We start from the raw sequence: 13,712 nt of genomic DNA, 5'->3' as shown, positions 1-13,712 counted from the left end.
TGTGAATGAAGTGACTACAGTGCAGCGTGGGTAATTGACGAAGAAGGGAACAGAGCTTACCAAAAAGCAACTGTTTCCAATCATCTTCATGCAGGTAAGACGTTTTGATTTCATAACCTATCAGAAAGAACAGGTTGTAAGGTTTCTAAAACACATACTATACATTTGCCAAACAACTTAAAATTAAAGGGATACTTTGGGATTTTGGCAATGAGGCCCTTTAACTACTCCCCCCTAGTCAGATGAACTGGTGGATACCTTTATGTGCTTAATAGTCACATGTACAGGGTTGCAGGTGTGGTTGCTGGGTACAGTGAAAATCATAGGCTCCGAGCTCCAACATGCAGGACTAAGTGAAATAAAATAATGAAAATTGTAATAAAAACAATATAAATATAAAAATAGCACTATATACATCATAACTGTAAAAGTGATTAATAAATGTCCATTGTGGTGGAGGCAGAGTAAAGACTGTTGAGGAGGTGGGGGTGAATGACCATAGGGGGAGCAGCATGACCATTGAGGGTGTCTGGGGACCACGTTAAATAAAAAACAATAAAAATTACAATAAAAAAAAGTATAATATACAATAATATTAAACAACTACAACAGTGATGAATGTTGTTGGGGTGGGGGCACAGTAAATTCCAGATGAGGAGGTGGGGGAAAATGTCCAAAGAGGGAGTAGCCGAGGGGAATGTCCATAAGGGGAGTAGCAGGGGAGGGGGGAGCAGGTAGCTGACTAGTGGTGGCTATTCAGCAGCCTGATGGTCTGAGGGTAGAAACTATTGCCCAGTCGTCCAGTTTTTGCCATGATGCTCCTGTACTGCCCGCGTCTGAGTGATTGAAGTAGGGTGAACAGGTCATGGCTCGGGTCCCTGATGATCTTCTTGGATTTCCTGCAAAACCTGGTGTCTTCCAGGGCAGGCAGTGTGCAGCCAATGGTGCGTTCGGGTGCACGTAGCACCCTCTGAAGTGCCTTGCGGTCCGCGGTGTAGGAGTTGCAATACCAGGCTGTGATGCAGCCCGACAGTATGCTCCCGATGGTGCTCCTGTAGAACACTGAGGGTCCTAGGGGACAGGACAAATTTCTTCAGCATCCTGAGGTTGAAGAGTCGCTGTCGTGCCTTCTTCACCACGGTGTCTGTGTGGTTAGACCATTTCAGCTTCTCTGTGGTCTGTATGCTAGTATTTCAAAGTTATTGACAGTCTCCACGGTGGCTCCGTTGATGAGTATGGGGCGTGTCCAGCCTGGTTCCTCCTGAAGTCCACAATCAGCTCCTTTGTTTTGCTAACGTTAAGGGAGAGGTTGTTTACCTGGCACCACACCTTCAGACTACCTACCTCCTCCCTGTAGGCTGTCTTGTTGTTGTTGGTAATCAGACCTACTACTGTTGTGTCGTCAGCGAACTTGATGGTGTTGGAACACTGAGAGGCCACACAGTCGTGGGTATAGAGGGAATACTGGAGGGGACCGAGGACGCACCCTTGTGGGGCCCTCGTGTTGAGAATCAGGGTCAAGGAGGTAATGTTGCCTACCTTCACCACCTGGGGGCGACCCGTCAGGAAGTCCAGGACCCAGTGGCAAAGGGAGGAGTTCAGACCCAGGGCCATGAACTTTGTAATGAGCTTATAGGGCACTATGGTATTGAAGGCTGAGCTGTAGTCGATGAACAGCATCCTCACATATGCATGTTATTTTGTAAAAAAAAATCAGTGTATTTATTTTGTATTTAAATATATACATGTTTTTTTCCCTTCCCCCTTTCCTCTCCAATTTCGTGGTATCCAATTGGTAGTTACAGTCTTGTCCCATCGCTGCAACTCCCGTATGGACTCGGGCGAGGCAAAAGTCGAGAGCCGTGTGTCCTACAAAACACAACCCAGCCAAGCCGCACTGCTTCTTGACACAATGCCCGCTTAACCCGGAAGCCAGCCGCACCAATGTGTCGGAGGAAACACCGCGCACCTGGCGACCGTGTTAGCGTGCATTGCTAGTGCGTGATTGGACAAGAACATCCCTGCCGGCCAAACCCTCCCCTAACCCGGACGACGCTGAGCCAATTGTACGGCGCCCCATGGGTCTCCCGGACGCGGCCAGCTGCGACAGAGCCTGGACTCGAACCAGGATTTCTAGTGGCACAGCTAGCCTTAGACCACTGCGCCACTCAGGAGATGCATTGCTTTTGTCCAGGTGGGTAAGAGCAGTGTGCAGTACAATGGCGATTGCGTCATCCGTGAATTGGAGAGGGTTGAGTGTGTCGGGAAGGGAGGAGGTGACATGGTCTTTGACTAGCCTTTCATAGCACTTCATGATGACGGAAGTGAGTGCTACTGGTCGAAAGTGAGTGCTACTGGTCGAAAAATTTGATCATATTACTCCAGTGCTAGACTGGCTTCCTGTTAAGGCAAGGGCTGATTTCAAGGTTTTACTGCTAACCTACAAAGCATAACATGGGCTTGCTCCTACCTATCTTTCCGATTTGGTCCTGCCGTACATACCTACACGTACGCTACGGTCACAAGACGCGGGCCTCCTAATTGTCTCTAGAATTTCTAAGCAAACAGCTGGAGGCAGGGCTTTCTCCTATAGAGCTTCATTTTTATGGAATGGTCTGCCTACCCATGTGAGAGATGCAGACTCAGTCTCAACCTTTAAGTCTTTACTGAAGACTCATCTCTTCAGTAGGTCCTATGATTAAGTGTAGTCTGGCCCAGGGGTGTGAAGGTGAACGGAAAGGCTGGAGCAACGAACCGCCCTTGCTGTCTCTGCCTGGCCGGTTCCCCTCTCTCCACTGGGATTCTCTGCCTCTAACCCTATTACAGGGGCTGAGTCACTGGCTTACTGGTGTTCTTCCATGCCGTCCCTAGGAGGGGTGCGTCACTTGAGTGGGTTGAGTCACTGACGTGGTCTTCCTGTCTGGGTTGGCGCCCCCCTTGGGTTGTGCCGTGGCGGAGATCTTTGTGGGCTATACTCGGCCATGTCTCAGGATGGTAAGTTGGTGGTTGGAGGTATCCCTCCAGTGGTGTGGGGGCTGTGCTTTGGCAAAGTGGGTGGGGTTATATCCTGCCTGTTTGGCCCTGTCCGGGGGTTTCATCGGATGGGGCCACAGTGTCTCCTGACCCCTCCTGTCTCATCCTCCAGTATTTATGCTGCAGTAGTTTATGTGACGGGGGGGCTAGGGTTAGTCTGTTACATCTGGAGTATTTCTCTTGTCTTATCCGGTGTCCTGTGTGAATTTAAATATGCTCTAATTCTCTCTTTCTTTCTCTCTCTCGGAGGACCTGAGCCCTAGGACCATGCCTCAGGACTACCTGGCATGATGACTCCTTGCTGTCCCCAGTCCACCTGGCCGTGCTGCTGCTCCAGTTTCAACTGTTCTGCCTGCGGCTATGGAACCCTGACCTGTTCACCAGACGTGCTACCTGTCCCAGACCTGCTGTCCCAGACCTGCTGGAACCCTTACCTGTTCACCGGACGTGCTACCTGTCCCAGACCTGCTGTTTTCAACTCTCTAGAGACAGCAGGAGCGGTAGAGATACTCTCAAAGATCGGCAATGAAAAAAGCCAACTGACACTTACTCTTGAGTTTCTGACTTGTTGCACCCTCGACAACTACTATGATTATTATTATTTGACCATGCTGGTCATTTATGAACATTTGAACATCTTGGCCATGTGCTGTTATAATCTCCACCCGGCACAGCCAGAAGAGGACTGGCCACCCCTCATAGCCTGGTTCCTCTCTAGGTTACTTCCTAGGTTTTGGCCTTTCTAGGGAGTTTTTCCTAGCCACCGTGCTTCTACACCTGCATTGCTTGCTGTTTGGGGTTTTAGGCTGGGTTTTTGTACAGCACTTTGAGATATCAGCTGATGTAAGAAGGGCTATATAAATACATTTGATTTGATAGTCATTCAGTTCAGTTACTTTCCGATTCTTGGGCACGGGATGATAGTGGACATCTTGAAGCAGGTGGGTATAGTGGCCTGAGCTAGGGAGAGATTGAAAATGTCCAAGAATACAACAGCCAGCTGGTCTGCACATGCTCTGAGGGCACTGCTAGAGATGCCGTCTGGGCCGGCAGCCTTGCAAGGGTCAACGCGTTTGACTTACATACGTCTTTAGTGGAGACTGTTTGAAGTCCACATTGTCATCGGGGGCTCTCCTCGGCAGCTCAGGGTCATTGTGCTCGAATCTTGAGAAAAAGGTGTTTAGCTCCTCCGGTAATGTAGTGTTGGTGACCACGATGTGGCTTTCTTTTTGCAATCCGTGATCGTTAGGAGCTCCTCCACATACGCCTTGTGTCCGACCCGCTGAATTGCTCCTCCAGTTTGTCACTATACTTGTGTTTCGCTATCTTGATCGATCTGCGTAGGTCTTATTTGTACTATTTAACCAAACTATTGTCCCGGTCACCTTGCCCTTTTCATAAGCAGCATCACTCTCTTTCAGTTTCCCTACAAGGCTACTATCAATCCATGGTTTTTGATTCAGGAACGTCATCTATGCATTTTTTTTATGAATCCGGTGACTCAGTCTGCGTATTCATTGACGTTATCTCCAGAGGCGACCTGGAACATATTCCAGTCCAGTTGGAGAGAGAATTAGCGTAATGAATGGAAGTCTTCCAGTCATTGCGTTAACGCTAGTTAGTATTTGCTCACGAAACGAGCTCTAACTTCCTTCATACTGGACACAGAGACATACAAATGGAATCGACGAGTTCATCTGACTCTGGGGAAGTAGATTTTCCAAAATACATAAGTATCCCTTTAATTAAGGCATGAGCTCTATTTCATAGAATATTACAGCCACTATTCCATGAGTTCTACATGTGAACATTTGTAGCAGCATAGCCATAGACTACTAAACACTAGTAACATAAAACAAACTTGAAATATATTATGTTCTTTTGAAATACAATTCCTTCGTTTTTTTGTTTCTGAAGACCTGCCTAAATGATATAATAATGGATTTCTTTGTGATGGTGTAGGCTATAACACTTGAATTGTGGCGTTTTCTGTTTTTTCATTACATACAGCAACATAGAACATTTTAATTAGTTTCCCCCCTCATATTCTAATGGTAGGCCTGCCTAAAACCTTCATAAACACAACCAGATGATACATTTCATATAAGCTATTGCAAAAAAGTATCTAGATCCCCAGCTTTTCTTAATAGTCGGAGTAGAGAAACACTACATTTTGTATGACCCCAGGTCAACATTCTACAAAGATGCAGCTAAAAGAAGGACCTATATGCATTTTAGGTAAAATAACAACCCAATGTTCACCTCCCAGGACAAATTAGCTAGCAACAGCAAGTTAGCTAAATGTCCATGAATGTTTCATGTGTGTTTGACATGCCCCCAAATTAATATAGTTGGTTGACAGTTGGTTTTAATGTGTTAACCTGCGTGTCATGGTCTGATGTGGATGGACAAAATCAACATACACAGACACACGCACGTGGCAGGTGTAGTCAGCATGTTCCTCCTTAGCTTCAAGTGCACTGTGTTGTATTCATGGCCTGGCAGCTAACCAGCAGGTTTCCAGCCACCATGCAAGCCTTTTTAACCCTTTAAACAGTGCCTCACAGAACAGAGGTCTAAGGTATTGAAGGCAGAAAAAAAATGTGTATTGACAATGAGACATTCAATTATACAATTATATTCCAACAGTTTCAACTTTTTATATTTAAATAGTCTTGCTGCGATTATCTGAAACTTCTCATCCATCCTGCAAACCACTCGCTCTCTGCGGGGAGGGTGTATGTGGTATGAGTCTCTGTCAGCGGCATTTGCGATGTGTTCCTAGCACACACTCAGCTTGCGGCCATTGCTGTGGTCCTCCCTTTGTCCAGTGTTCCAGCTGAAAGGGGATTCAGCTGACATAATCGAATTTTGATCAAGAAATGATCCCGCATAGGCATTGATCACCTAGAGCAGGGTTCCCCAACTGGTGGCCCACAGGTGATTTTATTTGGCCCCCCAAGTTTTGATTTAAAAAAATGTACACAACTTTTTTAAATTGTTGGAAATAAAATACTTTAAAAATCATCATTAAATCAGCTCCAAGTGATTTTAATTTTGGACATCTGTTCCAAAGTGTTCCCACGCATAATAGAGAGATATGTGATCATATCCAAAATGTAAGCAAGGTTTGAAATTATTATGTTTTAGTCAAATATCATATCTGTTAGTGTTCCTTTTGGTAAATTTGCAGTCTACAAATTATTTCGAATTATGTTCCGGCCCCTTGACCATCCGCTCAAGAAGAAAAAACAAATTAATTAATTTTTTTTTAAATTGGCCTGCGGTTGAATCTGATGATCCCTGACCTAATGAGAATTTCAATGGGGGCACCAGAGTACCGAAATTTTGGGGTTAGGGCACGCACCATTTTTTACAAGGGAGAAAAGGAGAAAATAGAATGCAACGGAGGGAGGGGAGGGAGATGAGGAAGTAAGATTGTCAACATTTAATGTGCTCACTATGTTTTATGTGGCAGTTTTCACAATAGTGTGTTTGCTGAAGTTCAAAGCAGTTTGATTATTTGTTACATTGTGGTTAAAATTATGAATGTAAAAGACAGAAATCAAATAAATCATATTCATAATTAATTAATCAGATGCGTGTCGCGATCTTGTCATTTTTCCAATGCACCTAAAACGTTTGTAATTCATCAACACTGTCGAGTACAAACATATTGAGGCTAATGACATAGGGTAAAGAAAACGTTTTCACATACTGTATGTAGCACCCTCTTGAACTGACCCATATTTTCCTGCATTCTAGAACACTGAGTGGACTCCTTTATTTATTGTCCATTTGTTTAATTACAACGCAGGTGAAATCTGTTCAAAAGCAGATTTTTGAAAATTATGACTTTTGTAATCTTTTTTTTATTTAACTAGGCAAGTCAGTTAAGAACAAATTCTTATTTACAATGACAGCCTAGGAACAGTGGGTTAACTGCCTTGTTCAGGGGCAGAACGACAGAATCTTACCTTGTCAGCTCAGGGATTTGATCTAGCAACCTTTCGGTCACTGGCCCAACACTAACCACCAGGCTACCTGCCGAATAAGGTTTGTAAGAAACGTGTCTTGTGTGTAGACACAGTGCACAACAAACTGAGCTGCAACACAGATGGCCAAAAGTCTGGATGTGTATCGATCGACTAAATATTGATCTAACATACACAGAAAACAATGTTGCTGGTAGTAGCGTTTGCTGGTATTCACACTAGTGATTATTATTTTGTGTATCTATGCACTCTCTTACAAACCTTTCTGTAATGTATTGAACAACTACATTTCCTTTAAATCAACTAATAATCATGGTTGAGAAGACTTGTGGGCATAGTGGGAAATGTTTATACATTGTTTTCATATGGAGTTCACACATCAAACTTTCCCTTCTAATTTTCTACAACTAGCCTACCATCCCTGCTTCAATCTGTCATTGACTGGTCAACTCAGGACAGAACTTTCCTAGACACGGCAGTGAATTTGTTCTGACCTGAGTTTACCAGTCAATCAAGGCCATGCCTTTCAATCAGAAAAGAGGAATTGACTAGCGGGCCTTGAGTTTGACAAGTGCTCTAGCCTATATAATTAGTATAAAAGGTAATAAACGAGAAATAATATAAAATACAATCTCTCAGTTTGTCGAAAACAAGTCATTAAAATCATGTTCTAAAAACAGTATTGTTTATGACACAAATGTGCTAGCTGTCACACCCAAGCTTCCCCAGTGTGCTAGCCATAACCCCCAAGCTTTTGCAGAGGGGCATCTCTGTAATCTCTCATCACTCAATTGAACTATTAAAAAAGCAGCTCAGGAGTGATTAAGACATCGTAATCGATTAAGACTTGGCAGCAGCCGCATCGACCGACGGGTCAATAAAGGCTTGTTAACTCATTCACAGGGAGAAGCGTGACAACTTGGAATCGGTCTTCAGTCCGTCACCAATATCAGACAGATTATGGGAGATCTAATTAAATAATTATCCTGCCACTGTTGTGTTGTTGGTATTGATTTATCCACCCAAATGTCTCGCCACTCCACCCCAGGCGTAGTGTAGCATAGCATATGGACGCTTGGCAGGAGACAGAGTCTAAGTCCCAAATTGCACCCTATATAGCCAATAGGTCCTGGTCAAAAGTAGTGCACTATGTAGAGAATAGGGTGCCATTCGGGATGTAAACACAGAGGCACAAGTGACAAACACCAACTGAAACGATCTGCCCTAAGAACATGATGTGCAACAAAACAGTACAGTAGCCATTTGTCTAGCACATGTACTGCAGTTTGAGGACATCAAACAAATGGCCTGTTATTAAACCTCTAAAATGTAACAGCATGTAATCAAAAATGTAATCTACATACTCCCCCAAAATAAATATTTATCATGAGAGGGCCATAAACAATAACTAGTAATGCTGCATACATATTCGTGGGGCAGCAGGTAGCCTAGTGGTTATAGCGTTGGGCCAGTAACCGAAAGGTTGCTGGATCGAAATCCCCGAGCTGACGAGGTTAAAAAAAATCTGTTGTTCTGCTCCTGAACAAGGCAGGTCACCCACTGTTCCCCGGTAGGCCGTCATTGTAATTAAGAATTTGTTCTTAACGGACTTGCCTAGTTAAATTATAAATAAATACTCCAAGAAAGGTTAATTAAAATCTCACCTTTCTGGTAAAAATAGTTATAAATTGCTGAGGTATAGTCACTTTTGAGGACACAAGTAGACAGTACACATGAAATATTGACCAAATAAAGTAAAAATAACACAATAACGAGGCTATATGCAGGTGGTACCGGTACCGAGTCAATACAGGTTAATCAAGGTAATTTGTACATGTAGGTAGGGGTGACGTGACTATGCATAGATAATGAACAGCGAGTAGCAGCAGTGTAAAAAACAAATGGGGGGGGGGGGTGTCAATGTAAATAGTTCGGTGGCCATTTGATTAATTGTTCAGCAATTTTATGGCTTGAGGGTCGAAGCTGTTAAGTAGCCTTTTGGTCCTAGACTTGGCGCTCCGGTACCGCTTGCAGTGCGGTAGCAGAGAAAACAGTCTATGACTTAGATGACTGGGGTCTTGGAAAATTTTTGGGCTTCCCTCTGACACCGCCTAGTACGTAGGTCCTGGATGGCAGGAAGCTTGGCCCCAGTGATGTACTGGGCAGTACGCACTACCCTCTGTAGAGCCTTACGGTCATATGCCGAGCAGTTACCATACCAGGCGGTGATGCAACCGGTCAGGATGCTCTCGATGATGCAGCTGTAGAACTTTGAGGATCTGGGGACCCATGCCAAATCTTTTCAGTCTCCTGAGGGGGAAACAGTGTTGTCGTGCCCGCTTCACAACTGTCTTGGTGTGTTTGGACAATGATAGTTTGTTGGTGATGTGGACACTAAGGAACTTTAAACTCTCGACCCGCTCCACTATAGCCCCGTCAACCTTAATGGGGGCCTGTTCGGCCCATCTTTTCCTGTAGTTCATGATCAGCTCCATTGTCTTGCTCACATTGAGGGAGAGGCTGTTGTCCTGGCACCACACTGACAAGTCTCTGACCTCCTCCCTAAAGGCTGTCTCATCGTTGTCGCTGATCAGGCCTACCACTGTTGTGTTGTCAGTAATGTCGTCAGCAAACTTAATGATGGTGTTGGAGTCATGTTTGGCCATGCAGTCGTGGGTGAACAGGGAGTACACAGGAGGGGACTAAGCACACACCCCTGAGGGATCAGCGTGGCAGAAGTGTTGTTGCCTACCCTTTCCACCTGGGGTCGGCCCATCAGGAAGTCCAGGATCCAGTGGCAGAGAGAGGCGTTTAGTCCCAGGGTCCTTAGCTTAGTGATGAGCTTTGAGGGCACGGTGGTGTTGAACACTGAGCTGTAGTCAATGAACAGCCTTCTCACATAGGTGTTCCTTTTGTCCAGGTGGGAAAGGGCAGTGTGGAGTGCGATTGAGATTGCGCCATCTGTGGATCTGATGAGGCGGTATGCGAATTGGAGTGGGTCTAGGGTATCCAGGAGGATGCTTTTGATGTGAGCCATGACCAGCCTTTTAAAGCACTTCATTGCTACCGAAGTGAGTGCTACGGGGCGGTAATCATTGAGGCAGGTTACCTTTGCTTCCTTGTGCACAGGGACTATGGTGGTCTGCTTAAAACATGTAGTTATTACAGACTTGGTCAAGGAGAGGTTGAAAATGTCAGTGTAGATACTTGCCAGTTGGTCCGCATGCTTTGAGACCACGTCCTGGTAATCCGCCTGGCCCCATGGCTTTGTGAATGTTGACCTGTTTAAAGGTCTTGCTCACATTGGCTACCGAGAGCGTTATCACACAGTTGTCCAGAACAGCTGGTGCTCTCATGCATGCTTCAGTGTTGCTTGCCTCGAAGCGAGCATAAAAGGCATTTAGCTCGTCTGGTAGGCTCGCATCACTGGGCAGCTCGTGGCTGGGTTTCCCTTTGTAGTCTGTAATAGTTTAAGCCCTGCCACATCCGACAAGCGTCAGAGCCGGTGTAGTAGGATTCAATCTTAATCATGTATTGACGCTTTGCTTGTTTGATGGTTTGTCTGAGGGCATAGCGGGATTTCTTATAAGCGTCTGGATTAGTGTCTCGCTCCTTGAAAGCAGCAGCTCTAGCCTTTAGCTCGATGCGGACGTTACCTGTAATTCATGGCTTCTGGCTGGGATATGTACATACGGTCCCTATGGGGACGATGTTGTCGATGCACTTATTGATGAAGCCAATGACTGAGGTGGTGTACTCCTCAATGCCAATGGATGAATCAAGGAACATATTCCAGCCTGTGCTAGCAAAACAGTCCTATAGCGTACCATCCGCGTCATCTGACCACTTCCGTATTGAGCGAGTCACTGGTACTTCCTGCTTTAGTTTTTGCTTGTAAGCAGGAATCAGAAGGATATAATTATGGTCAGATTTGCCAAATGGAGGGTGGGGGAGAGCTTTGTATGCATCTCTGTGTGTCTAGAGTTATTTTTCCTCTGGTTGCACGTGACATGCTGGTAGAAATTAGGTAAAACAGATTTAAGTTCGCCTGCATTAAAGTCCCCGGCCACTAGGAGCGCCACTTCTGGATGAGCATTTTCTTGTTTGCTTATGGCCTTAGAGTCGGTTGAGTGCCAGCATCGGTTTGTGGTGGTAAATAGACGGCTATGAATAATATAGATGAGAACTCTCTTGGTAGGTAGTGTGGTCTACAGCTTATCATAATGTACTCTACCTCAGGCGAGCCTCGAGACTTCTTTAATATTAGATATCGCGCAACAGCTGTTATTGACAAATAGACACACAGCCCCGCCCCTCGTCTTACCAGACGTAGCTTCTCTGTCCTGCCGGTGCATGGAAAATCCCACCAGCTCTATATTATCTGTGTTGTCGTTCAGCCACAACTCGGTAAAACATAAGATATTACAGTTTTTAATGTCCTGTTGGTAGTATAATCTTGATTGTAGGTCATCCATTTTAATTTGCCAATGATTGCACATTGGCCAATAGAACGTATGGCAATGGGGGGTTTACTCACTCGCCTAAAAATTCTCAACAGGCAGCCTGACCTCCGCCCCATCTGTCTTTTCTTCACGCAAATGACGGGATTTGGGCCCGTTCCCGAGAAAGCAGTATATCGTTCGCGTCGGACTCGTTAAAGTAAAAATCTTCTTCCAGTTCGAGGTGAGTAATCACTGTTCTGATGTCCAGAATTTATTTTCAGTCATAAGAAACGGTAGCAGCAACTTCACTACATTCCTAAAGAAAATTATGTACTTTTTACTCCATACATTTCCCCTGGCACCCAAAAGTAATTGTCTAATTCACACACTTATCAAGAGAACATCCCTGGTTATCCCTACTGCCTGATCTGGCGGACTTAATAAACACATGCTTCATTTGTAAATTATGTCTGAGTGTTGGAGCATGCCCCTGGCTATCCGTAAATTAAAAAAAACAAGAAAATGATGCCGTCTGGTTTGCTTTATAAGGAATTTTAAATTATTTTTATATTTACTTTTGATACTTAAGTATATTTAAAACCAAATACTTTTTTACTCAAGTAGTATTTTACTGGGTGACTTCCCATTTTACTTGAATAATTTTCTATTAAAAAAGGTATCTTTACTTTTACTCAAGTATGGAAATTATGGACTTTTTCCACCACTGCTTGTAACTGTGAAATACAGATGTATATTTAGTGTTAGAGAAAATGTGCATATTTTCTAAATTTCTCTCTTGATCAAACGTCTGCCCCCATCACTGTGAACTTCTCACAGAGCTTGGCTTCCAAAACTCATGAGGAACTCACCTTTCATCTCCTATTAATCTTGTCCATCTATGACAAACAGTGTTTTTTGTTTAAAATCTATGAATTATTTTAGATTACTGGCTATAAATCGGTCTCTGAATGTGCTACAGCGACAAAACCACTCTCTCCTGCTGCATTGTGATGTAAGGATTCCAGGCATATGCATTGTTAGTGGCTGTTCGTGATGTAGGGTTCAGTCAGGAGTTGATGGACAGCCGGAAGAGCGAATTAAATGGTCGGAGGGACATGCCAGCTTCAAGTGGTGTCAGATTTCACAACCTGCTTCACACAGGCAGAAGAGAAATACTCCTGTGTCCATGAGGATCAGGACTACCGCTCAATGCAAGCCATTTCGATTTATGGTGTCCACATACTGATTTATAAGTGAAAATGTCAGTCGGAACCGGTACTAGAACCAAGCAGGTCCCCAAAACAGGGGACTTTACATCTAAGAGGTTGTACAGTACAATGCCATCACACATGCATGTATGCATGCGCGCGTACACACTGTCGACCACAGATTGATATTGGCATGATGTTTCAGTCTTCATTTTGCATCATCATACAGTTCAATAATTACAGCATATTTCTGAACACAGAAGAGGGACAGATATTGGTTAAAATGCAACTTTGATCTTTCAAATTGGTTACCGAACCCACACTTCAAACCCACAGCAACATATGAAGATAGAAAATAACTTATTGTACTAAGCGCAGAACAAAAGATGTATGTCATTTCATACATTATACCTCTCAGTTCTACAACTGATTTGACCTGTTATGGTCAGGTTAACATTACTGTCTTGATTATGAGGCAAACATTTGGGGTACATTGACTTCCATTGGTTTTTGGTTAGAAAATGCTAATATTTTTGGTTGGTGCAAAGTATGGTAACAGAATGTCAGAAAACTTTACATCTGCACTGTTCTTCAAGCAAATGTATTTTTGTAGAATTTTCTGTGGAAACTGTGCTTAGAACTGTATGGTTTGATTAACTTTGCAGTCATTGGTTTTTGACATACATTTTAAAGTGACAAATCTGAGTCTCAGAATCATTCTGTAACCATGGAATTGCTCTAAACAAACCCAAAGCGTGGATATTAGTCTCTCCTTATGCATAAGCTGCTTTCAAGGAATAAACAATTGTTTGTGTGTCTGGGGAGCACCAGCTAGAGGACAACCAGATCAAGCACACCTAGTACAAGGTGCTGTGTCCCTCCCTGTAAGGTTGAGGCTCACCTGGTCCAGGGTGGGGTCCTGTGGGTGCTGGATCTCAGCTGCTACCAGAGCAGCAGACGAGGAAGAGTAGGGGTTGTGGAAGGCACAACCGCTACACTGTAGTAGCCTTGTCACAGAGCACTCCACTGGGTCC

The sequence above is a fragment of the Salmo trutta genome, chromosome 26 (assembly GCF_901001165.1).
Source record: "Salmo trutta chromosome 26, fSalTru1.1, whole genome shotgun sequence".
NCBI classification, from domain to species: Eukaryota; Metazoa; Chordata; class Actinopteri; order Salmoniformes; family Salmonidae; genus Salmo; species Salmo trutta.
This window is presented reverse-complemented; position numbering follows the sequence as displayed.